The sequence below is a fragment of the Crassostrea angulata genome, chromosome 2 (assembly GCF_025612915.1).
Source record: "Crassostrea angulata isolate pt1a10 chromosome 2, ASM2561291v2, whole genome shotgun sequence".
Taxonomy (NCBI): domain Eukaryota; kingdom Metazoa; phylum Mollusca; class Bivalvia; order Ostreida; family Ostreidae; genus Magallana; species Magallana angulata.
The window spans coordinates 36,926,984-36,954,372 of NC_069112.1; the positions used below are offsets into that span (position 1 = coordinate 36,926,984).

The 27,389-nt window shown below is 32.9% G+C and overlaps 1 pseudogene; it reads left to right on the plus strand.

Moving 5' to 3' along the window:
* Positions 1–3,905: 3,905 nt before the first annotated feature.
* LOC128174278 (uncharacterized) lies at positions 3,906–26,893 on the plus strand (annotated as a pseudogene).
* The last annotated feature ends 496 nt before the right edge of the window (positions 26,894–27,389 follow it).

Here is a 27,389-nt window from a genome sequence, read left to right on the forward strand (position 1 = left end):
TGGGGATTTTATTTATTGCTAATTGTATGAAAATTGACAAAAAAACCTTTTAATTGGAGTTGTTTATTATGAGGATGTAATTAACTTAATTTACTTACAAGGTTATCTACAGCCAGTGGAATACTAATTGTAGATGAACAATGAATACCCATTATATTAAAATACAAGATTAATAGTTTCCAAAACTATAATACTATGCAGGTTGCATCCTCATTTGTATGGCTGCAGGTGAGGAGGTAAAGGTGTATCGATGTACACATACAATGTTTGACTGCGCATACGGATTCCGGTCTGTGGCTACCCATGATAGCCTTTTTATACATCAATGCGCAGTGTGATCTAGAAACTAACCAGTTTCATAACTTCTTCGAATTTCTCTAAAACGGTCTGTTTAATTCCTTCCCAGAATTCCAAATTATACGCAAGCGTAATTGAAGTTTTTTTTTTAAATTTTATTAGTCAACCCACTGACATAAAAATAAAGATTTTGCATATTATTGCATCGTCGAGAGAAGTAATATTCATTTATGTAAATAAGTTTATATAATTCACGTTTCATAGCGGTGTCTCTATGAAACAGCACCATCTGGTGTAAAATGTAGATGCTCGCTTTTTTTTTTTTAAGCTAATTATATATTATTTTGAATGTCCAAGTCTACTCGTATCATTAAATAATATCAGACGACACACATTTCTCTACAGAAAAGTTCAGAGATGCCATCAAATTTGACTATTTACTAAATTTTGTCAGCACGTAACAATTCTAAGCTTGCACATAGTCTTCAACAATTTAGAGATATTTAAATAACGACGTTATCTTAGAGAATAGGGTAACGTATTTTGTAGGCGGGTTCAGTTTTAAAAAAAATACAATTCCTGACATGAATCATGAGTACATACTGTTTATAACAATGCTTGCTACTCTTTGAAAATTTAACTCGCCATTAAACATCACATTTTTTAAAGAATGTTTGAAATGATAACACAAACTGTGTTCGACAAATAATTTTCCTAAAACTTTTTCTTCATTTCTTTTTCAAAACACGTTTTATATACAGGTTTTCAATTACAATACGTTTTGATAACAATAGCAAAACTGAAAGTTTAGTCATTATAATCGTTTGACACCTTATCATATATATTTTCAGCCCGCAGCAACAACGGAAGACCTACTCGTGGATTTGCCACGAACTCTGCTCTAGTTTTTTTAGTTTTTCTGTTTGAGCTTTGAGGATGCATGTATCATTCAAAGATTCAATACTATATAAGAACATATGATTGTGTATCAACAGAAACATGGACTCGTAGATTGAAAATTTACCTACCCCAGATTTACATCCTTCGAATAAAGTGGAAATTTTTGGAACATTTCACACTATTTCTTATCATATCATTCATTGAGCATTAAACGTTTCTTCCAATTTGTCAATATCAATGTATACAGAGGCTGCCATAACTTCATCAGGTAAAGTACGAAATCCTTTATAAAAGAAAAATTACAAAACAGGAGCGAACCTTGACCTCTTAAATAGAGGTAGGATCAGGTGCTATGGAGCAGTAAGCATCATCTGCTGACTGGTCACACCCGCCGTGTACTTTTTATCGTAATGGGGAAAACAGAAAAGTCATTAGACAATTAGGTGATTAGTTATGGTCTAATAATTAGTATGAAAAATGTCAGTCAGCATGCGACCCAGCGGAAGATTGTATTTGCTGACAAAAATAGTTTCTAAAATATTCTCTCATAATTTAAAAGTATATTTACTTTTAAATCATTGAAGTTATCTTTCTTTGTAATGACATTACATTTTATATAAGTTCTTATTTAGGCATCAATGCGTTAACAAAATTGTTTAAAAAAAAGATACTGTGGTTTCATTAATATTCAAGGGTATCAATTTTCGTGGATAAAGTGAAAATCACAGTTTCAAGGATACGTAAATTCGTGGCCAATGACCTTATCAATACAAAATATTAGTAGAAATTGCAGTTCAATGAATATTTAATTTCAAGGATAAACTTAACAACGAAATCAACCAAAATTGGTATTCAACGAATATTGATGAAACCACAGTATTTCCGGACATTTGAAATAAAATAAATAATTTGGAATACCCTTCATTTTTGATGAAGACAAAAAACTTTCAATCAAATTTTTATTCTTATTTTTCATTTTTTAAAGATAACACCAGTGAAGACATTCTGAAGAGAAAACAAAGTAGTCTTGGTAAGAATCAATTTAGATAACAATCAACAGATACAATTTTAATATTACTTTTTAAATTTTTTTTATGTTATTGTTCATTGAATAAAACCAATCTTATTGGCAATTTATGTTTCTTCAATACATGATTATATCATACATGAAACGTAGGAAAGTTTCACACCAATGGTGGATCTCGTGTTCTGTTTAGCAAATTGCTTAAAAAACTAGCAGATGAGTTTCCTTCAGAAAAGGTTAACCAACTGAAATATATCATCCGACGTAAGTTTTTTTTTTTTGTTCTTAAAGCTATTACTAATGAATATTAATAAAAAGAAAACTCACTCAAACATCAATAACTGAGTTTGAATTTCTGTTATCTTTTCAATTGTAGTATCTTGCGATATTAAAGAAGTGAAAGAATTGAATAAGGCAAAGAATGCAGCAGATTGCTTTATGGTTCTTTGGAAAGAAGAGATTATTACCACATCGAACATTATTGCCATGCAGTTTTTACTTCAAGAGACAAAGTCTGAAGAACTGGAAAGGAAATGCGTTGAGTATGCTAAAAAACAGAACGCAATATATTATTACGAAAAGCCACCAGGTATTACTTTTATTGTGAACATCGAAATGATTGCATAACTTTTTTTTTTTAATTTAGATACTTCATGTGTTTTTCTGTTTGTTGAAACTAAACATATTATATGAACTACCGGGGATGCGGTAAAAGGGATCTATTATTTCAAAAGCTTCATGTAACTATGAATTTTGATTTATGTTGGTAAATATGTTTTTGTAGTTTTCAGGTTGGTATATCTATGTTTTAAACAATAATTACACATTTAATTACACATGTATTTGTATTTATTCTAAAATTTAAAGTACTTTTTTTACAGGAATAAACATCTGAAGCAACAAAAACAAAATTAGGATAGGATTTAACATTTATAAAGTTATTATCATATATAATCATTATAAGAACACATACCAGGATTACATATGATTTAGTTTTTGGTGGAATGTGTAAGAAACTGGAAATGTGAATAACAGTCTTACAATCACTATTTCTTACTTTGTTACCGATATTTACCATTACTTATACTGAGAAGAAGCTAGTTTGCAATTCAAAATACAAACAACTCAAAAAGCAATGAGATATACTTTGGAATCATTCAAAGTTCGTGTTGGCCAAATTTCGTGGATTGCTTAAATACAGTTTCGTGCGGTGACAAATTCGTATATTTGCATATACCTGCCAATAAAACAATTTACTTTTTAAACCTAATTTATCATTTTGTGGATGATCGCAATTTGCGGATAAGAGGTGCGAAGGACTTCCCAAAAACGAGCTACCACTCAATTTAATGATTCTTCAGTAAACTATGTAAAATCACACGCAAATGACACCTAATATAGTCTGTAGAATATATTTTTAAAAGGGATAACCTATTTCTGTAATTTTTCTAATTTCTTCATCTTTTTTTTTTTTTTTACAGAAAACGGATGGCGAAACGTTCGTTTCCACGTAGATGCAAATTTACATTATCTTAGTACCGATGGTGTAATCAAAATAAGAGAAACTGTCGCAAATATAGTTGATTGTTCTATAGAAGAGATCCGAGTTCATGGATATCTCAGATCAACGAGTTTTTTCATAGTGCTAGCAATCAAAGAGATTTACATTGGAAGACTTTTAGCTATGACGCAACACGACAAAGATAAACTCAGAAAACTAAAAATTGACTATATACGAGATGGTTTCAAGACAATAAAAATGCAGCAAACAACAGGTGACAAAGTATTTTTTCAGTTAAAAAAAAGAAATAGAAAAACGCATAGTTGTATGCATGTTACAGTATTTCTTTGCGCATTAATTAGAAGTTTTGATTAAAATATTTTATGTTCAAAATATCAATTATTTTATATTGACCAGAGGTTAAGGACCAAGATAAGTTTGGTCATCCAAATAGTAGTTTAGAATCACCTAAAGAAGAGGACATCGCTGACAAAGGTCAAAGCAAACCAGATCCAGTTGGTAAGTATATTTCTGTTATTATCAATATGTTTAAACTAAAAATAGCCTCATATTTAGATTTCTACACTAAATGAAAACTAAAACGCTATGGAAACTTTACTGAAACTTAAAGTTTAAGTTTCAGTTATAGTTCTCGCAATGCGCAAACCATGATATCGATTCAGCAAGTACCAGTTAGGTTTCAGTCAGCAGAAACTTTAGTTTAGGATTCCTGATGGTTTGAACAATGCACTTCAAATGTACTCTTGAAATGTGTGAAAAGTGGTATAAAGATAACTCGGTACCTATGAAATTATGGGTTCCAAGTTAAAAAATGTAACCTTTTTAACTTATTGGACTTGAATTATACTTGTTTGTTTAAAAATTAAATATAAGTGGATGGATACTTGTTTGTTCATTCAAATTTTACTATTTACTAGGCCAGAAAGCTAAAATTAATTAAAAAAAAGAAAAAAAATTGTTTACATTAGAAAAATTATAGCATTGAGATAAATCACTTAGAGAAAATTAGAAAAGAGTTATTTCCCTTTTTCATTATTGAATTATGTCGAACATAAGGATGAAAAACGCTTATTTAATATCTCCAAGTAAACAATGATTTGAGTTTTTGATGTGCACCAATAATAACATAGAAAGTACAAATCTACTTGCTACAATTTTAATGAATTAATGGTTTATGTAAAAATGTGAAATGTATGACGTCACAGGAGAGAAATTTTAGGCTAAAATTCAAAATGGTTTATGCATCGCATAAACCATTACTAAAATTTATTTGAGTTTATTAGTGATATCAATTATATTTAGTTCTAGCCTAATGTTCATAAATCCATGCACGCTTATACAGTAAGTTTCAATGTGACTTAAACTATATGTATACATGTATCTATCTTTATTTTTGGAAAAAAAGGGCGATAAACAAATTTCCTAACTAATACATTTTATATGAAAAAAATTGATGAATCTCTTGTTTAAAGGGGCATGGTCACGATTTTGATCAAAAATTATTTTTAAGATTTTAATGTTTACAACGCTTGTGTAAGACATTTTTAATGAGCAATCAAAATTTGACAGTCATCTGTTGAGTTATAAGCAAGTTACACAGCTTACAATTCTTTGATATAATAGTCTTATTCACCAGTTCAATTTATAAATCAAAAGCTTCGCCTGCGTCTGTGCAACATACTTCATTGTAATTCAAATATTCACAAGTATATTCATTTTATCTTCTGGTTCATAATCAACATTCTACAATATAAAACGTAAAATATAAACGTAAAAGGAGGGGATGGAAGGGGGGTGGGGGGTGTTGTTGCACGTATTACCCTAATATCAGGACACGGGTAAACTACCTGTTCCGCACGAGTACACTGTATCCCGTATACTCGTCAATTAACCAATCGAAATTCTTGTACTAAAAAAAAAAACACCGGTAACAATAACAACCCATTTTTTACTTACCAATTATAAATACATTTATGATCTTAGTCACCAGTTTAAACAAACATAAATTATTTATAAATTAAAAACTCAAACACAAATGTAGAAACTGCTTCGCATGCGTTTGTGCAATAGAACTCGAACAATGAAGACAGTCAAAAATGGCCCCTCCCTTTATATTCCAAAATATTTCGAAACTGAGTTACTGCAAAATATTTTCTGAAACATAACCATCTTTAGCAGAATTTGATTTCCATCGACCGTGTTTATTAAATAATCGATCGCATACACCCTGATTAGCCGCTGCAGTAGCCCTGCCAGCGCGAAGTCTATGTAGGTAAAACTTTGACTTGTCTAAACCAAATGATGTTAGCCCACCAAGACGAATTTCTCGAGCTCCTCTGTAAGATAAAGACTTGTCGCCTCTTAAAACATATATATTGGAATTATTACAATAAGCTACATGTCTAAATAAATATTGGTCTGATTGATCTTTTAACTTAACAAGAGTGAGACATTTTCTGGTCATCTTGGCAAAAAAAGTTATTCCATCTGTACAAGAAATAATAGCATTACTTCCCTCTCTTCCACGATCCGTCTTGCTCTTGTGAATAAATAGAGTCATACAATTTTCACAAACACATACATTAGATCTCTTAAATCGTACACGTTTCGAAAATCGTAGAAAACCAGCATAGCTTAATAGACATATACAGCATGTTCTATTATCTAATAAATACATGGAGGACGATTCACTACCATAAATACTGCACAGCTGCTTCAATATATTAGAAGTAATCGGTTCTTTTTATATTAACTACTTTATGTTCATTGATTCTGTGGCAACCTTCTATAACCGATATAGTAAGATTTGATGAACAAGGATTAGGAAATCCCGCCACTTTATGTGCCCAGCTGATTGCAGAGAAAGCCTCAACTATTTTTCTTGTAGTGTTACAATTATCACCAAGACTTGTCAAATACAAGAATGCGTGGAATTCCGTGGCAGAGAGGTAGAAATATTATGCAGAGAACACCACTGAATAAGTTTTGTAAATGCATATTCATACTTTTTCCTCGTATTATCAGCTTTTGATTTCAGACATAATTCCGGAAATATCTCCACAAGTGGCATTAAGGATATATTTTAAGTCGTTCAGGATGATTTCCAGTTTGTAACTTTAAAAACAATCGAAAAACTAAATAAAATGGAGTTGTTAATCGACCATGCTTGTCGCTCTTAGACCATGCTGATCGAAAAATCAGCCGTGTCTGTTTACCTTTGACCTTGCCTGCTTAAATAGAACTATTACATTCTTATTAAGGGCCATGTCATGACTTGTTCCTCTACCTTGCCATATTTTAAGTTACCATACTTGTCGAACAGAACACGCAGAATTTTCGAACTTTGCCTGAAGTGGTCATGTCATTGATTTTTCATCTCCACAGAGTCAACTGTTAACAATCTCGAATTAAAGCAATCAGAACCAAAAAGATAATGCAAATTTTTCCCGTGCTTAAAATCAGTTTGGTTTGGTTCGAATTCTAATACATCGATAACACATGGTTTATATCTCATGTTCTTATCAAACAATGAAGTCCAGAAAGCACTAGATGGCCATTTCGGAACAATAAGTGTGCCCTCACTTTTACACATTATAATGGGATTAATATTTTGACTCAATTTGCCAATTATTGTCTAAACGCCAGTTCTGTGTATACGCATGAACTGATTCAGACTCTGGATACCAACAAAAAGAATTAAACCGTTCTACCTAAGTTATATAGTCGCTATTAAACCTATCATACTATCGACAAAACTAAAGAACTGTTTAGTATTCATAATCAATCAAATTCGGCAAGTTGTCTACTTTTGTATTTTCGGTTCTAGGAATACATGAAATACTGAATAAAATAGAATTTCCAAAAAAAAATCGAAAAATATCTTATGCCAATTTCTGTTAATAAAAATTAATACTCCCTCTTAGTACAGTCTTTTAACAGGTTTGATTATCTGTATGCCAAAGTAACTTTTTTTCCCCAATAAATGCACCTGCAAACGAATATAAAGCTAATGGAATGGCTTTGAATTCTCTCAACGAGGAGCTCACAACAGATTCATATTTAAACCATGTTTTGTGAAAGATCTTCTACTGTATATGCACCATCTACAATGTCACTGGCATCTGAAAACACAAAAGTATCTGGTAAAGAATCTTGAATGAAGCGTTTTTCTCAAGTTCTGCAACCAAAATTCTTAATTTATTCCGTGTGAAAATAAAGACTAATTAAGCGATCGAAATGAATCTCTATGGCTAAATAAATATTTCTGGTCATAAGACTTATTACATTACTAAAAACAGGTGACATTCACTTTTTCCTGTCGCCTTGGCAGTATCCCGAGCTGTAAGTTTTGAAAATCTGTCAATAAGAAATTTGATTGTACCAATAGCGTCAGGAAACTAAAATTGAGCCACCACGAAATTGAATGATTCCCCAGTAAAATTTGTCTGTTTTTAAGTAACCATTAAATTAGAGTCTACGATTCTTCCCATATGGTTCAATGTTAGACCCCACACCCTTTTGATCCACCCAGAAAATATGTTGTCTAACCCCAAACGAGAGAAATCAAACTAGTGTGCACAATAAGATATGCAGGCCTATTGTATCCTACAGTTTTGTACAATTCTGTTCAGCCATCTCTGAGAAACAAGTTTAGAGCGGGAAAGAAGAAAAAGAAGACTAATAATACATGTTATAAGAACTGTAAAAAAACAGTATGTCTCCAAATATCATTTGTGAGACTTAATAATGAAGATTGAATAGGGATAGGATCGTCAACCATCAATAATAATATTATTATAAAGATAATTGACAAATTCTGATGCTAAGGGGGTAACTTAAATATACCATTATACTTTTTTATGACATGAAATGTTAAGATTACTGATTAACTTAAAATTCGCATGCAAACAGTTCAACCCTGCACATCACGTGCTGCTCATGTGTATTATCATATGGGAAGGGATCTCATCCTTCAGTTGTGCAATGTATAATTACCGGAACTTGCATGTGGCCTTCATTTTTAAATAAACTGGTACTAAACAGCGTTATTTAGGGGCAAACACTTTGTGCAGATATTACTGTCTAATGACAGCATCTAGTTTTAATTTATTATTATCTTAATTAATTTCACACCCTAGCATGTAAACAAAATTAAAAATAGTTAAATCATTAAAACAATACGAATTATACACTTTAACTGACAACGTCATCGGAAACAGAATTGACCAACATTGACAGCAAATAAAATTTAATTTACCCAATGGACGCATATTGCTTTGCTGCTGTCTGTCTGTCTGTCGGTCGGTCCACCAATAGTTTCCGTTCAATTTCTTCAAAGAGGTTGCACGTATTGAAATGAAATTTGAGATACATATTTATTATAAAAAATAATCTAGGTCAACTTTGTTTTTAGGTTCGATCGAGCAATTTTCGGCAGAGTTATGCCACATGGACTTCGTAGAATTCCACTTATTAGCAGTTTCCGTTCATTTTCTTCATAAAAATTGCACGTATTAAAATGAATTTTAGTATACAGATTTGTCATGATAATATCTAGGTCAAGTTCGATTTTGGTTACGATCGAGTTATTTTTAAGAGAGTTAACCCCCTCAAAGTTAAAAATCAACATAATTATTTGCAGTTTCCGTTCATTCTCTTCGCAAAGGTTGCACGTAATGAAATGAGATTAAATATACTGATTTATCATAATAATATTACATGTAAGATCTAATTTGATTTTGGTTACAATCGAGCCATTTTCGACAGAGCAATGCCCCTTTGACTTAAAAAATTCCAATTGTTTGCAGTTTCCGTTAATTCTTTTCGTGGATATTTCCACAGGGGGCATAAGTGTTTAAGAAAAGTAATAATTGTCTTACCAAAATCACCATTAACATGTACATGTACATATAACATGTAAGATCAAATTTGATTTTGGTTACAATCGAGCCATTTTCGACAGAGCAATGCCCCTTTGACTTAAAAAAATTTCAATTATTTGCAGTTTCCGTTATTTTTTTTTTTCGTGGATGTTTCCAAAGGGGGCATAAGTGTTTTAGAAAAGTAATAATCGTCTTACCAAAATCATTATTAAGCAGTTCATGTAAAAGGATTTTGGAATAATTGCCTGGGAGAGATTCTGTCTGCACATGGGGATGAGTGATGGGAAGTTGTTTTTAATAAAACATGTATACTCGTCATCTTGTCTTCGTAAAACTATTATAGTTTTTCTACTCCACAATGAAACTGAATTAAATGCATATATGAGACTCTACGACAGGTTTGTGCGTGGGCTATGGTACACAGGTAACTGTTAAGGCCTTTTTTGGTCCTTGTTATTGAAGGCTACTCGCTCGAGTGAATAACTTCCAGAGCCTTTCTTATCTGTACATGTTTACTTACTTTTAAGACGCCCTGGTTTTTATTTGTTTTTGGGTCTATTATGCTTCTAATGCTCACATAATGTGATAGATTAGAAAATAATTACACAGATGCTTTCATAAAACCCATTGACAAGACTACCCTTAGACTTAATTCAGCATTAATTTGACCAATTTTGCGTAGCCGATAACACCATGACCATCTTGGTCAAGCGACTTCTCCTAAATCTTGATAATTAATTCCTGAAGTTTAGCAAACATTCAACAGTTTAAGTTTTTATCAAAAACTATTGAGTAATATAAACGCTAGTTTTATTTTTTTATGCCTGATTTGTAAAGTGGTCATAAATATATATATATATATATATATATATATATATATATATATATATATATATATATATATATATATATATATATATATATATATATATATATACATACATGTATGACAGAGCAATACCTCGTACACAACAACCATAGATAAAAGAGTTAAAATATGCTGTACCTGCAGCTTGATACCATTCACTACACTCTATTGAAAAAATATTGTTTAGATTAAATTAAAGCAACCATTTGGTCATTAAAATTACATATAATGTGACAATCGTAATATGCCACTTTTGTTGTTTGCTAATCAATCTTTTCTACCATTTTAATTAATGATTGATGGTTTGGGGCAGTTTACGCTTAATAAACCTCGAAGCTTTATTAAAAAAGCGTAAACTGTTTCAAACCATTTCAATATCGTATAAAACTAATAAATATCGAATTCATTGCTTATAATTTAATTGTTTTACCCTTCATTGTAGATAAAAACGGTCATTTGACCTTTAAAATGACGGAAAATTGTACAAAAATCAAACGTAACGTCAGGCGTATTGATACGTTTTTGACGTTAGTCTTACTATGACGTAGGCGACATTTTTTATACGATATAAAATAATTTTTAGCCAATCAGAAAGCGTGTTACAACCAGAATTAAATTATTGTAAAATACATCAAACTAATTAATAAAGAAAATGAATATAAACATCATTAAATAAGTGGTATAAGTTCGTGTTTAATTGTTGTAATGCACTTTGATTTTTATCATTTTTTAAACCATTAATTTTAGAAAAGAAAGATGTGTCGAAAAAAGCAAACGTGACGTTAGAAGTACAAGGTAAGCTTTCCTTTTTATCGTTACATTGTGTTTTTTTTTTTTAAAGAATTGCGAACAGAAAATCCAGGCGAGAATATTATATAGGAACATTGACAACATTCCTAGGTCAGCTGATTCAGTCAGGCGACCTAAAACAGTTGGTGTCAGTTTATCCTTTCTCCGTCGTCATCGTTAAGAATTAGACATTTTACATTCTATAGAGTTCCTTTTACAGACCTGAAAGAGCTAGAGGTACTGTGAGCAAGCTCACAATTGAAAAAATCATAAATCATGTATTTTTTCTATTTTAGAAAATATTGGGTGAATCTTTTTAACCGTCCATTTTCTATAGAAAACAACTGTTCTATTTTTTAAAACTGTTAATGCAAATATGAGTACACAAACCAATTCCTCTTTTTTAAATTCCGTTTATTTCAAGTAAACTGTTAATGATTGAGGACATTTGCATCATTATGTTAACAAACATGACTCGAATTAGACTAAAATCCACATGTCAAGCAGCCATTTAATATAAACATTTTGAATTATAAGTACACTGAGCCCGAATTTTTCCGAGGTGTTTTTTCCCACATTTTTTTTCCAGAAACAAAAATACATCAAGGCAGGCCATTTTCAGAGAGACGACGATTATAATGATAATTAATAAATAATAATTCATGAGGCCTGAGACAAGCAAGCTTTGTGTCAAATTTTTCCATAAATTCAAGACATGACACAAACAGGAATTAAGCATTTTTTAAACAATGACCTTCAACTTCCCCAATTGACCTTTAATCAAGGTCATGACACACCCTCATGTTATTAGCAATCATTGTGTGGAGTAAGAACATTCAATGCTTCTCTATAAATATGATATAGACCAGACACGAATTTTGCACTTTTTCTGCCAGTGACCTTGACTTTGCCCAAATGAAATTGGTTCAAGGTCACTAAACATCCTTAGGTCATGAGCAATCCTTGGGTGAAGTAAGAACTTCCAATGTTTCTCCATAAGAAAGATATGGACCGGACACAAATTTTACACAGACAGATTGGCAGACGGGGTGATTCCTATATACCCACCCACCCCCCAAACTTCGTGTATACAAACTGAACTTATTATTGCGTAGATAAGGAAGCTGTACACCAAACTGTAAAGTTCATGGCCTTAGGGTAGGGGGTTTGACTATGGACCAAAACGGTCATGCAATTTTATTGTACATACGGTTTATAAAAATATTTTTTTTCTGTTGAAATTGAGGAAAGACTTACTTCTCATTAAGAAAGTACAGAAAGCTCTCTATATAAGGTCAATTTCTGGTAAGTGAGTTTGGATTAAATATTTGGTGCAAACTTCATTATGACTTCACCTTTCATTCAAGGCATATTTAGTGTACGTTTTAGAGCTTGCGTTGAAAAAAAATATCTTATTGACATTTACCGGTATATGAAATAATTGCAAAACCTTGTCCTGATACATGTTTTAAGACTAATTTTCTATGCAAAGGGAATTAAAAAACAACTTATCCTATGCGGTTGACTGGATTAGATTTCATCATCTTAAGATATCTGGTTTAGGCGTTGGAATTCAAATTTTTACACATTAATATCCTTAATATGTTGAACAATTTCTGTCTTTTTTGGTAGATACTGTGTCCGAAAAAAATTGATTAAACCAAACTTAAAAGGAAAACATATACATGTTCGTGACTTTAACTCTTTTTGTTGCAAATGTCTGAAAGAATGAGAATTCAGCTGTTTTGAAATATAATGAAGATGAGGGAGTCATCCATTTTACCTGAATTATGCAAACATCAATACATCATTCATGAAAAATGAAAAATACTTGGAAAGGTGCTTTTGTTGCAGTAGTCAATTGTTAAAATATAAGTTTTAAGTCTTATGTCACAGATCTTAAAAAACAATTATATTTTCTTATGTTTAGAAGTTAAAAAATCATCTGAGTACTACAATTGTTTTCTTATTTCTTTGAAAGACCTTGGATCATAGTTCATTAGACCTGCAAACTAGTGACATATTTCTTAAAATATATCCAATTCTCAATGTTACACTTAAATAATATAGCATATACCTACTACTGACTGTGAGGACGAAAGCAAGTTCATCGTCCCGAAGACAACAACTATTTCACGATGCGAAGCCGAGGGAAATATTTGCTTTCAAGGGGGGGGGGGGGGGGGGGATAAACATGCTATCGTCTGACCAGTTAGTAAAATGCAATGTGAAAATCTTGTAAATTTGAAAGCGGATGGAAATATAGATGTTTCATAAAAAAAAGATACTAGCCCTACGCATCCCCCCAAGAGCAGTACTGAGCCTATAGTCTGAATACTAACCTCATATTAGTGCATTTTTCTTTAAGGGGTTTCAGTTGAGAAATTGAATTGAGTGACAAGACAATTTTGATGACGTTGAGACCCTGTCATGTGAACTGTGCTTATGAATATTCGTTTCTTTTCTTACATTTTTATTAGATTGCAATTAATATTCAAGGTGTAAATTATTTTTATCAAACTTTAATGACATATTATTTTCCTTCTACTTTCAATCGTATTTATATAAGAACATATTATGTGTTGATGAATATAATTGTTTTCCAATTTTAATTTACAGACGACAAAGAGAAATTAGTTACCAAATGCTAGTAGTATTGTGCAAATAAGTCAAACGGGAAAAAATTTGATATTCGTTTTAGTAAAGTTGTGTATCAGGACGGCATGCGGTGCAATGGCGAAAACGTATGTTGTTATTGCTGCATCGACTTTGATCTGCTTCAGATCCCTCGGAAATTCTATCACCGTGTGTTTTGTTGCTGTATCCAAACGGCTGCATACTCCAACATACGTCACGATTGGATGCCTACCAGTGTCTGACGTACTCGTCTCCGTGACGCAATATGTTTGTATTCTACCCGGTCTAATTGAATATTTTGATGATAATTCTAGAGGTATTATGTATCGGACATTTAGTTTTTTGTATTCATTCAGCATTTTTTGATATGATTTTAGTATAATATGCAAGTTTTGTTTTCATAGCTAACCATCTGCACAGTTTGAAACTGAGTTGTAAAACAATTTTGTGGATGTTTTTTTGCCGTTCGGGTAAGCTCTATTGTCGTTTCCATCGGATAGGGATTAGTGAAGTGCTATTTTTATTCGATGTATTATCCATCGAAACAGCAGTTTTTTGCCGAGGTTGGGTTCGGCTTGTATGTTTCTGTAATGCCATTTATTATAGTAGTTTTCGATGTTCGAAAGCTGTATTATCTATATAACCAAACAACTTCTGTTCGACGAACCAGAATAGCACATTTGATGTCGTTGATGTTTTGGATTATTATCGTGGTTTATCTTCTCAGCACAATTTATCCTTTATTTTACATAATCGACTATAGACAGGCTACTTCTAGATAGAAACCTATGCATGGTTTATGATATGTTTGTTTTTTCATTGCTTGTTAATAGTTGTTTGAATCCTTTGATTTATTTCATGTTTTCACCCCCTGTTATGAAAACTTGTATCACGATTAAGAAGATGTAGTAACAGAGATACAAATGCTTAAATAATCATAAAACCTGTACTCACAATAAAAATAAATGAGAATGTATACCCTTTAACTCACACAGTTTGCAAAGGTCACTTCTAAAGTGGAACTTAGACATGGTTCATGAGATGTTTGTTTTTTCATTGCGTGTGAATACTTGTTTGAATCCTTTGATACATTTCATGTTTTCGCCCCCTGTTTTAAGACTTAAGATCCCGATTTAAAAATGTGGTAACAGAAGCACAAATATATAACCAACTAGTAGGCTAATTGTTCTCGAACAATTAGAGGTCTTTCCACCTTAATATATTTAATGAATTGCTAGATTGCTCAATAAGGTATACAAACAATTATTATACCTATAATTCATGATGTACTATAAAATGGGAAAACCACAAAGCCATGAAATGATAAAAGATTTTTAAAGAGATTTTTTTTATTTTCAAGCCATTTCTTTAAGAATTCCATGTTGTATATATCGTACACATTTTTTAATTACTTTTCTGATTTTTTTTCCCCCACTTACTATGAACAAAACTGAGCCAAAAGAATATTCTTTACACAATCATATAAACAGTCAACCTAACAATAGAAGAGAGTGTTATGGAGGCTAGCTGTCTGTACAAAATGAATGGGTTGACTGTAAAACAAGTTCCACTTGAGTAACCACAGGACTTGATGTGATACCTGGCTGACCCAATTGTATACCTTATTGCGCAATCCAGCAAGCTATTGAAACCCTTACTATAATTCTGTATTTCAAATGATATGAAAATTCATTAATTAACCAACTTCCAAATGACATTGACCTTTATGTCATTCATTATGTTCGGCCAAGGTAGAGGCTTCTATTCCAAGTGGTCCGAACTCTCTATGATAGAGAGTAAAAAAGTTGGAAATGATTTTATGGAAGTTTCAATACTTTCAGGGGCAATAACTGCTATAAGGGGGCCTCAGATCTTTTCAGTATGAATAGATAGAAGAACCCTCTAAGTGTACTGAAGACAATAGTAAAAGTTCCATATTTCTATCTCTTATGGTTCCAGATTTCGTACAATAGGGGCTATAACTCTGTAATTATTCAAAGGTATGAGCCAAGGGGCTATATTTTAAAATGGCTTAAGATGTCCTACTACATCCATAAAAAAGTTTTTCTCTACCACCCTAAACAAAAGAATTATAAAAACTCATTAATTAACAGCTTCTCAAATGACCTTGACCTTTGACCTTTATGTCATTTTGTTCGGCCAAGGTAGACGCTTCCATCCCAAGTGGTCCGAAGTCTTAATGATAAGTTATAAAAAAGTTGGAAGTGATTTTATGGAAATTTAAAAACTTTCAGGGGCAATAACTACTACAAGGGGGCCTCAGATCCTTTTGGTATGAATAGATTGAAGAACCCTTTAAGTGTAATTAAGACATTGGTAAAAGTTCCAAATCTCTATCTCTTATGGTTTCAGAGGAGTAGCGATAACAAGCATTTCCTTCTCAAAGGGCAATAACTTTATAAGTTCTAGGAGTTCTTTGACACAGGGTCAATTGGTACCATAACTTTTAATGAGCAATTACGTAAAGTTTTAATTGTTTGGGTGTCTCTAATAATAAAAAAAAGTCACCCCGAGCTAAATAGAAAAAAAGAAGAAGAGGAGGAAGAAGAATAAAAAACAAAAAGAAAACAAGAGGTCTTTCACCTGAAAGGTGGAAAGACCTAATTATAGTCACAATACTATGTACTTAGAATGAAAACATGAAAACAAGAATTGATATCAAATTACTTTTTTGTGAGCAGAATTATAAAATCATAATTTATAGATCATACCATAATATCTTATTTCATAAAATATTTCAAATGCATATAACTTTTAATGCAATATATTTCATATATTTTACACTGGCTTGTGTGTGTGTGGTGGAATAAGTTGAATAAGATCCTTTACCAGTAGATGTTTACATGTAATTTTGATGACTGTCAATTCTCAATGGCTATTGTAACATAAATTGTTACTTTTGTATTAAAAGCCGGTATTGTTTTGTAATTGTGGAAAGACTACATCGTACACGATAGATGTTCGTTTTTTTATTAAATCATTAACTAATATAACTCTGCATGTTCTAAGTATGTTAAATTATTAAAACATATGACAATGTAGTAGTCTATTTTTTTTTTTTTTTAATTTATTTTTATACAGTACAGACATTCAGTCACACACACATACACACCCACACTTATGAAAAAACACCCAAATGTATAATTTAGTGGTTACATGTACTTATCGACACGGAAAGGAAAACAGAGAAAGCTTAAGTAACAAGAGAAATTGAAAAAATAGTCATAATGAAATAAATTAGATGTCAGCATCAAAGATGCCTTTCAAATTATCCCATATTTTTTTTTAAATATTGTAATTTACAAGTTTGTATTGCAGAATATCTTATAATATATCATTAATATATATCATCAATATATATTTTAGTTTTAAATGACTAAGGAAAGCAATCAAACATGGAAACTTATTCAACAAAAGACAACAAAATAAATATTGTTTAATATAAAGACTTTGTTATAAAACGACAATGGAAGCTGGCCAAGTATAATATTAGACATATGAAATCCAACTCTTTCAGGGGTCTTTCTTCTGTAAATATATAAACTAAGTTCACTCCATAGGGTATGTATTTTCTCACAAGAAAAAAAGAACATGTATAATAGTTTCAACGCTACTTTCACGGAATCCACAACTGTCAGTAGTTTTGATATAATTTTTTTAAGGTAGTAGCCAACTGGAAAAAAAATTGTGTAAGATTCTATATCTGAAGCCATTGTACAGAAGAATCTTTGGTAGTTTTAAAACAAATCTTAAAAAATGTAACATACAGTACGATAGTCAACATTATAATCAGTTAGATCTGTTTTCCATTTAGTTACAGCAATTGGAACAACTACAATTGTGCACTTTTCAGGAGGTATAACTGTTTGGAAAAAAATGGTATACATGGATTTGGATTTCTTTTAACAGAAGTCCTGTCAATATTAGACATTTTGCAAAACTTAAAGATTGCTGTTTTTACACTATTGTATTGCATATGTCCCTGAGATTATACCAACATTTCAATTCACCGATACCTTAAAAAATACAATTTTCATGATAAAAAAATTTTTCTAACATTTACACCGGTCTTGTGCCAGGCTTTAATAAAAAAAATATTTATTTGCTATGTGTACGTTTGGTTGTACCATACTTGAGTATTAAAAAACAATCTTTTACCTTTGGGTGATCGTTAAAAGTTGTAATAATACATAACCATGAATTTAACAAATCTCTCCAAAAATCATTGTTTACCTTGTGTAAACATTCGATTACAAAACTATCACCAAAATCAAGCAATTTCTCTACGGAGCAGTTAAAGTGCTAAAAATAATGAACATAATATCTTTCAAAAGAGCAAATTTTGCTGAGGTTGGGTTTGGCTTGTATATTTGTGGATTTCTATTTATTATTGTACATGTAGTAGTTTTCAATGTTCGAAAGCAGTATTATTTGTTTAACCAAACAGCTTTTGTTCGACGGGCCAGAATAGCAAACTCAATGTCGTTGATGCTTTGGATTATCATTGTGATTTATCTCCTTAGCACAATCTATCCCTTAATTTGCACAATAAACTATGCATTGTTAAACAGTCCACTTCTAGATAGTAGCTTAGACTTAGTTCATGATATGTTTTCTTTTTCGTTGCTTGTCAATACTTGTGTGAATCCTCTGATATATTTCATGATTTCACCCCCTGTTTTAAGATTTTTTTTTGATTTGATGACGGAAATCACAATAACCAGAGAGAAGTGACGTCAGATGGTTAAGGGAAAAAAAGTTCACCAACTTAAATCTTTTTCGTTCTACAGAAAGTCGGTGATATTTTAAAGTTTAATAATGGGATCTGCCGATTTTAAAGCCGAAGGTATGTAGCTCCATGTCTGCAAAGATTTTTTATGAAGGACATAGACGCTACTTTTGTTTCTTGTTAAAAAGTTGCGATTTACAACGCACTCATATTTGCGCTAATTTTTGACTGATTAAGCTTATTTCCACACGTAAATTGCAACGTTTTAACACGAATTTTAGCTCCAAGGTCATCTATTATCCATTTTTAGACTGCAAGATACAGACCTACAGCTAGACATTTTACAGATTTAACAATATTGCACAATATATATTTTGTTATTCATAATTTATTTTACATTCATTTAAACTTAAGCTTGTGAAAGAGGAATAATGATGGAGTTTGATTGCGGTTTCTAGCTCACCTGAACCGAAGGTTCAAGTGAGCTTTTCTGATCACCCGTTGTCCGTCCGTCCGTCTGTCTGTCCGTCCGTCTGTAAACTTTTCACATTTTCAACTTCTTCTCAAAAACCACTGGGCCAAATTTAACCAAATTTGGTACAAAGCATCCTTATGGAAAGGGGGTTACAAATTGTTAAAATAAAGGGCACAGCCCTTTTCAAAAAGGAGATAATTGCGAAACAGTAAGTTTAGGGTGCATGTCTTTAAAAATCTTCTTCTCAAGAACCATCCTTAAATAATGTAGATTCCAAATAATTAAAACTTTAGCACTGGACTAATACTGTGGCCCCAAGAGGGGTTCAAAGTTTAACATAGAAAGATATATTGAAAATGTTTTAAAAAAGTTTTTCTCGAGAACTATAATGCTACAGTTTGTGAGATTACTATGCAAGGATCCTCAAATTGTGTAAACTCTAATGTAGTGGAACCAAGAGTTATCTTTCTTGTGTTCTGTACAGTCTGAGAGTTATTCCTCTTGAAGTGGAACTCTGCTATGTTCAGTTTTTCAGGTTGTGTACGTGCGGTCCCACTGCAGTGCTTCACATTTTCATTCCTATGTTACTATTCATGTTGTTCAAGCCAACCATAAACCTCGGACCATAACTGGGTCCCGAGAAAGGGGTTCAATGTTTAAAATAGAAAAAGCATATGCTACGAAATGTAATGTTACAAGGAACTGCTGTTCAGGTGAGCGATGTGGCCCATGGGCCTCTTGTTTAAAACCGCAATGTATTATTATGTGTAGTTGTAAGTAAAATCACATGTGCTTAAGGGTTTTTTGTTCTAAGTCAGTTACGTTTTAATTGTCATTTTATCATTGTACAGTTTATAAACGAATATCTTTTTTTCTTATTTCGATAATGGTCAGCTTATTGTTGTTACATGTATAACATTATATATCAGTGTTTCATACACTACATTGTCATTTAGTTAACAGAGAACACAGAAAGACGAACATTTTTAAAACGAGGATATAAGTAATTTGCACTTAAACTTGTAAAATCGATTTTTGGTCTTATATGAAAAAAAAATAATAAAAAAATACAACATCCTTAACTGGTTTCTAACCTGCAATCTTTGGATTTGCTTATCCATTACGCTATCCGTTCGCTAAAGTATACCGGACTGCAACTGACTTGTGTATACTGAGGTCTATAATGGAATTTATAGCACGGTCATGTGACATCAATCGACCAATCATATGCTTGGGAAAAATACGATATTATATATATATATATATATATATATATATATATATATATATATATATATATATATATATACATTTTAGGTTTTAATGTTAAATGTCTGACTTTTATTAATAATGCTACTTACATTGGATATAACTGTGAAGCTTGTTAATGTATCTTAATTTATATTTAATTCAACGTTTTTTAAATAACCTTGATCAGTACGCATTACTTTTATTTCTCTTTAATTACTGTGGTGTCAATAAAAAACATTTATGGTTTATTTTGTTTTCTTCTTAAGGTAACTCCATACTCGTTAAAATTATCTGATGAAGTTGAAAACAGAAATGATTTCAATTTAATAGACTTAAATTTCATCAATTATAACCAAAAAAAAAAAAAAATACACGTCATCACACCTTTTGAGATGTCAGATAAACATGAACTAAAGCATAATTTAGCATCAGAAAACCATACTTTTTTTTGCTAAAAGTGAAATATTTGTACACTTCTTTGGCATGGTAAAAGGACAAACCCTATTGATTTTTAAGTCAATTGATTCAATTCTTTTTAAATTATCGTAAAAAAGCGAAGTTAAAACATGTATTTTATGTACGACTTGACAAAAGACATTATTGGTAATCTTATGTTCGATTTATGTAAGATTGGGTTTTTTTGTTACCTTTACTAGGTTAAAAACCTAAAAATATCAAATTGTTGATTTGAACTGCATACGGTAGCGATTTACTTACCTGCCAGTTCTCCCTATTGTTGTAATGTAAAGCTGAATGTGAACATGTTTGTATAAACCCTGCTGCTTTCAGATAGTGCAATAAGTCCTGACTGATTTGTGCATTTGGTAGAAACAGATAATTTTCATAAACAACAAAATATTCATCTAAAAATAAAAAGTAAATTACCGATCATATCAAACCTTACAGAAAGCGAACCCAAACCAAACCCTGGTCTGCTTTCTCTATCCGCTCAGGTTCTGCCTCTGGTCTGCTTTGGAGGACCCGGAGCTGACCTCAGGCTGACCCAGGGCGTACAGAGAAAGCAGACCCCGGTCTGAGAAGCAGACCCTCAAATTGCAATTGAAAAATGACCAAATGTCTGAATTATTTGAAGCAGACCACGACGAAAGCAAAACCGAGATCAGCTTTTCGGTTGTGCGTTGGTGATACACGTAAGTCTTGTCTGTTTGGTGCTGTAAAATTCCGTGTAAATCAATCAAAAATGAATTAAAATTAGTGCATGGGGATTGAGTGGAGTTTTCTGAATTTTACGTAAACAAATATTATTTGTGTAAAATATTCATTCCATAATGCATCATTCCCAGAAAAATAAATAAAAATTGGTGCAGAGGATTGCAATGAAATATTATCACTGGATTTTTAAATTAATATTGTTGCGTAAATTATTTATTTCATGATGTATTATTCCAAGTATGAAATAAACACACAGTAAACCAATCTAAATAAATTATAAATTCTTCTGGGGACTGCATTAAGAGAATTCTCTGAAGGATACTTGAACAAATATCATTATGTGTAAAATATTCATTTTTATTGCACCATTTCCAGTATAAATTAAATATATAGTAAATCAATCTAACCAGAAACTTCAGGGGAGTGCAATTAAAGAATTCGCTTGATTTAAAGTAAAATACTGTGTTCTCAGTATACAAATCTGTACATCAATCGAAAAAACCGCATATCGTGCAAATGACTGTCAATAAAGAAATATCGGAGTTTTAAACCAATTGAAATGCTCCCTTTTTTGTAAAATATTAGTACCATTTATAATTAAAATAATTCTGTAGGTTGATATTTTTGATTTCTTTTTTTTAATTTGATGGTTCCTAATATAATGAATAAAGGTAGAAACATTATTAATAGCTTCGCGGTTTATAATGCGTAAACTGCCTTAACCCATTTTACAGATTCATACTAGTATAAAAGAATTTTACAAATGTACCTGTAGTTGTAAGTAATTGAAATATTTCATTTATGGAAGGTAAATCGTTATTAGAACCATTTCATGGTTTTGAATTGTACATTTTGTTTAGTTTTTTAGCTCTAAACTTTATCATTATCTGTTAATGCAAATATTTACGAAAACGGTTATTAAAATGTTTACATATAATAATAGTCAAGGTTAACATCATTGAAACTTTAACTAACATCATTTAAACTTTACTTACTTGATTCTGCTTGTAATGCGCTTTCCAACTAGCTAACAAAGTTATTTTAATACGATTTAACTAATCAGAGTTAAATCCATTTATTAAAGGGAAATCCTGCTTAGATTTCATCATATTAACATTTTATTTTATTATCAACTCGTAAATCTAGGCACGTATTTCACGACTATTATTCCCACAATAATCTGCGCCTCCTGATATTAGCCTTACCATCGGCCTTAAATTTTGGGCTGTAAGCAAAACCCGTGACTTCATTTTGTACATGCATTAGTCATCCTTCAAAAAATTCAAGAGGTAAGACGTGTTTTTGTTTCAGGTTCTGTGAACCATTTTGTAATGTTTTGATTATGCCGTCGTTTTGTGTAAAATTTTTTGTTACGACAAATTCTTATTACAAATTCTTAATTCTCTCAAACCTTTCAATCGCCGATTACAATTTAAAGCTTGATTTTTTATGCTTCAAAATAAAACGCTGCACATGTAGCAATTGCTCGATCGTGCACGTGTTTTCAAAACATCCGACGATTCTTTGTTTTATCTTACAAATTTGTATGTGTTGATTTATTCTTTTTATGTTTAATGAGTAAACTATGCCAAAAGAGGAAGTTTCGAGAGGCCCCGCCTGTACCACGTGCATAGCCGCGCGACCGGAAGCGGGTCGCAACAGACAGCTCTGGCTCTGATGGTCTCCAGCATAGTGCAATCTGGTTGATTTCTCCACCTCACCTAACCTAAATAGGAAAACCATGTCGACCCAAAAGCAACCACCAGCGCTGAACAGGGAGCAGTTGGACGAGGTGACACGGGCAATGATGGCCGCCATGTCTTGTAGGGCAGTTACCTCTCATCCCCAGAATGAGATGACGCAGGATGCATCCACAGAGTATCCAGGTACTGACATTCTACCTACACTAGCCATAAGTAACAATCAAAAGTCACTTGTGCAAATTTACCATAATGACCTTGGGCACAATGTTTCCAATAACCTTAAGCTAAAATAGCTAACGGCGAGTACGTAATGAATCTGATCCTAATGACGATACAAAATACTTCAGTATGCAAGGTGGCAACATTACCTAATCATCCAAATACAAACCAAAGGTTATTACAGATATTCAGGTATGGACTGATGCATTTCTGGTCTATGCCTCTATATATGTCCTATACACCCTGAGTGCAGTACAGCTTTATTAAAATATATGCATACTATCAGGCTAGGGGCTAGTCGTGCAAAAGCTCTCGACTGGAGAGATTATGACATATAATTCCGTTTGAAAAAAAAATGTAATCGAAATATGTCATTTGTTGTTGTTGACCAAGAGTTGTGGCTTTTATATATGTACAGCCCTCTGGCTGTTCAAGGGTCTGTGACACAAAACATCCCCCATAGATGTTATGAATTCAATTATAATGGTCAAAGCACCAAAAGTGTATGTCAATACAAGCATAAGTGCATTTTGTGTTCTTTAAATCTTCCCTATATCAAATGCAGACGCGGTTCAGGTTCTGATTCAACTTACAGGCCAAACAGCGTTTCAACACCCTGTCGACCTCAGTTACTTAGAATGCAGTCAACCACGTCCACCTATGCTAAACCTGCCCTACCTCAGCGTCCTCAGAGCCCCCCAAGCAACCCACCATTTTAGACTTTAGCAGCATTGCTCACTCTCCGGTTAATGTCCTAAACTTAAGTAAATATCTCGCTCACTATCCAGATCAACTAGCTGCTTTTGAATTATTACAGGGATTTACATATGGGGTTAAGCTTGGTTACCAGGGTCCACGGGTTGCATCAGACGCTAAAAACCTTAAATATTTGTACTGTTTGCAGCGGGAAGCTATGCAGGATGTCAACGATGAACTAATTTTGGGGAGGGTTGCGGGCCCCTTTGTGTTTTCACCAATTCCTAATCTAAGGTTGTCACCGGCATGGTACCTAAAAAAAAGGCTCATTTCGACTCAATCACCATCTATCATACCCATATGGATCTAGTGTTAATGACTTTATTGACAAAACTTTGTGTTTAATCAAATATTCCTCTTTTGATGAAGCCCTTTGTGTGTTAGTTAATCTTGGTCCCGGGGCACAAATAGCTCGCCTTGATATTAAAAGTACCTTTAAATTGCTACCGATTCACAAGTCTGAATTAGAGTTGTTAGATTTTAAGATACAGGACATGATTTTGATTGACAAGTGTTTACCATTTTGCTGCTCTGTTAGCTGTGTTAAGTTCGAGAAATTTTCAACATTTTTAGAATGGGTATTTAGGGACAGATCAAGTTGTGACAACATAATGTATTATTTGGTTGGTTTTTTACTAGCGGGAAAAGCTGGATCACAGGACTGTGCCTTTCTGATGGGTGTTTTTAGAGAATTTGTGCAGAGTTAGGAGTCCCATTAGCTGAAGACAAAACTCTTGGTCCCGCAGACTGTCTAGTGTATCTTGGCTTAGAAATTAACACAGCTAGTATGACTGTTAAGATCCCCTAGGTAAACTTTAGCAGTTAAAGTTCAATGTGTTGCATATTTTACAAAAACACAAAGTTACTTTACCAGAACTTCAAGAATTAACTAGGTTTCTGAACTTCTGTATTCGTGCTATCCCAGCTGGTAGGGCATCTGTTAGAAGGTTGTATGATGCATCATGTGGGCTGTCGCGTCCTTATCACAGGCGTAGGTTTACTGAAGAAATGAGAAGGGATATTGACACTTGGTTCATGTTTTTGGAAAATTCCAATGGAGTTACATCATATAGATTGGTCAATTGGTCAAATGGTTTTGATCTCCAGTTAGTGCAGGTAATGCTGATTTAGGATGCGGGGCGGTTTTTGATCATCATTGGGCATACTTGGGTTGGCCGGACCATTGGAAGGCATCATATATCTTCTCGGACATAACATTTTGGGAGCTAGTTCCTATAACTATGGCTTTTGCAATTTGGGGCAGCAATCTGTCTGGTAAACGGCTAATAATTCTTACCGATAATGAAGCCTTAGTTTCAATTCTCAATTGTAATACCTCAAAGTCAAAAAGAGTTATGTATTTGCTTAGGCAATTAGTTTTGCAAAGTCTGATGCTTAATATTCAGTTCAAAGCTAAGCATATAGCAGGGATATACATTGTTAAAGCAGATTCTCTTTCCCGACAGCAATGGAATCGATTCAAGGCCAGTTTTCCAGGAGCAAACAGCCAGCCATTAGCAATTCCTGCATCATTTCTGCACATGATTTACAGCTTAGATCCCAGGAGCTTCTGAGTTATGCTTTGTCAAACAATACATGCAAACTATATGATACTGCAGTAAATGCATTCCATTTGTTTTGTCGAGTCTATCTAAGTCGGACAGTTTTGCCTCCATCTCAGTCAGATTTAGTCAATTTTGTGTCGTATCTATCACTGCGGAAATTTTCAGCCAACACAATTAAAACATATATTGCAGGTATTTCTTACCACTGTAAATTACATTGCTTCCCAGACAGGACCAAAGATTTTTTACTTAAAAAAGTTTTGCTGGGACTGAGCCGCAGCAATTCCCACCATGACACTAGAAAACCAATTACCTTGCAGATTTTAACCACCATGGTCCAGACCTTCCCAAGCAACTGCCATTCATATTATGAATCTACACTTTTTACAACTATATTTGTTACAGCATTCTTTGGGTTTTTTCAGAATGGGCGAGTTAGTACAAAACACAAAACAGGATGTGGGATATGCTTTCCAAGTGCTAAATGTATCATATTCATCACTGGACAACACAATTAAAATTGTACTTCATCACTCAAGGACTGATCAGGCGGGTAGGTAGCTGCTATTCAACTTAAGTCTACACATAAGATTGTTTGTCCTGTGTCCTGTATTAGGTTATATTTACAGTTGAGGCCGAAGTGTAGGGGGTCATTGTTTTGTCATATTTCAGGAAGTCCGGTGACAAGATACCAGGTAGTATCAGTTTTCAACGTTACTAGAGAAATTCGTATTGGTGCAGCATCTAATGCTTGGGCGCCAGGAGCAAGTCAGCAGTCTATTGCAATTGAGGGTAGATGGAAATCTTCTTGCTTGCTTAATTATTTAAGACAGTAGCACCTCTCAAAAATGTTAAGGTATTGAAGATGACAACCTTCTCTCATGTTTTTATTTACATGTATGTACTTTTTTTAAGATCATACAAGAATCTGGATTGTTGGGTCATCCATCATTAAACATGCTTTTTGTCATGCAAGAAAGTCTTGCCGGGGCACTGATTTACAGACAGATAGACACCATTGCAGGACAAGCTGGTTCGTTGTGACTTTGTATTTGTTGGCCTCCAATCGTCATGGCTGCTGAAAGAAATCCCACGCACTTCCAACAGTGGGCGGCATTCTGGCTTACCATTAGTGCTTATGTCAACAATATTAATTGACAGTTATTATACCCCCGCTCCGAAGGAGAGGGGGTATACTGTTTTACCCTTGTGTGTCTGTCTGTCTGTCCGTCCGTCTGTCCGTCCGTCTGTCTGTCTGTCTGTCCGTCCGTAACAAAAATTTATGTCGCATTTATCTCGGCAACTGTTTATCGCAGATGCTTGAAATTTTAACACAGTGTTTGTTAAGGCATGCCATATCGTGGGATATATTTTTGTACCAATCGGACGTCAACTTCCTGTTAAATGACAACTTTGCTTATTTTTTAACCAAAATTTTCAAACAAATTTTCGTCAAAGATTTCTCAGCAACTGTTTATCGCAGATGCTTGAAATTTTTACACAGTATTTGTATAGGCATGCTATATCGTGGGATGTATTTTTGTACCAATCAAACGTCAACTTCCTGTTAAATGACGA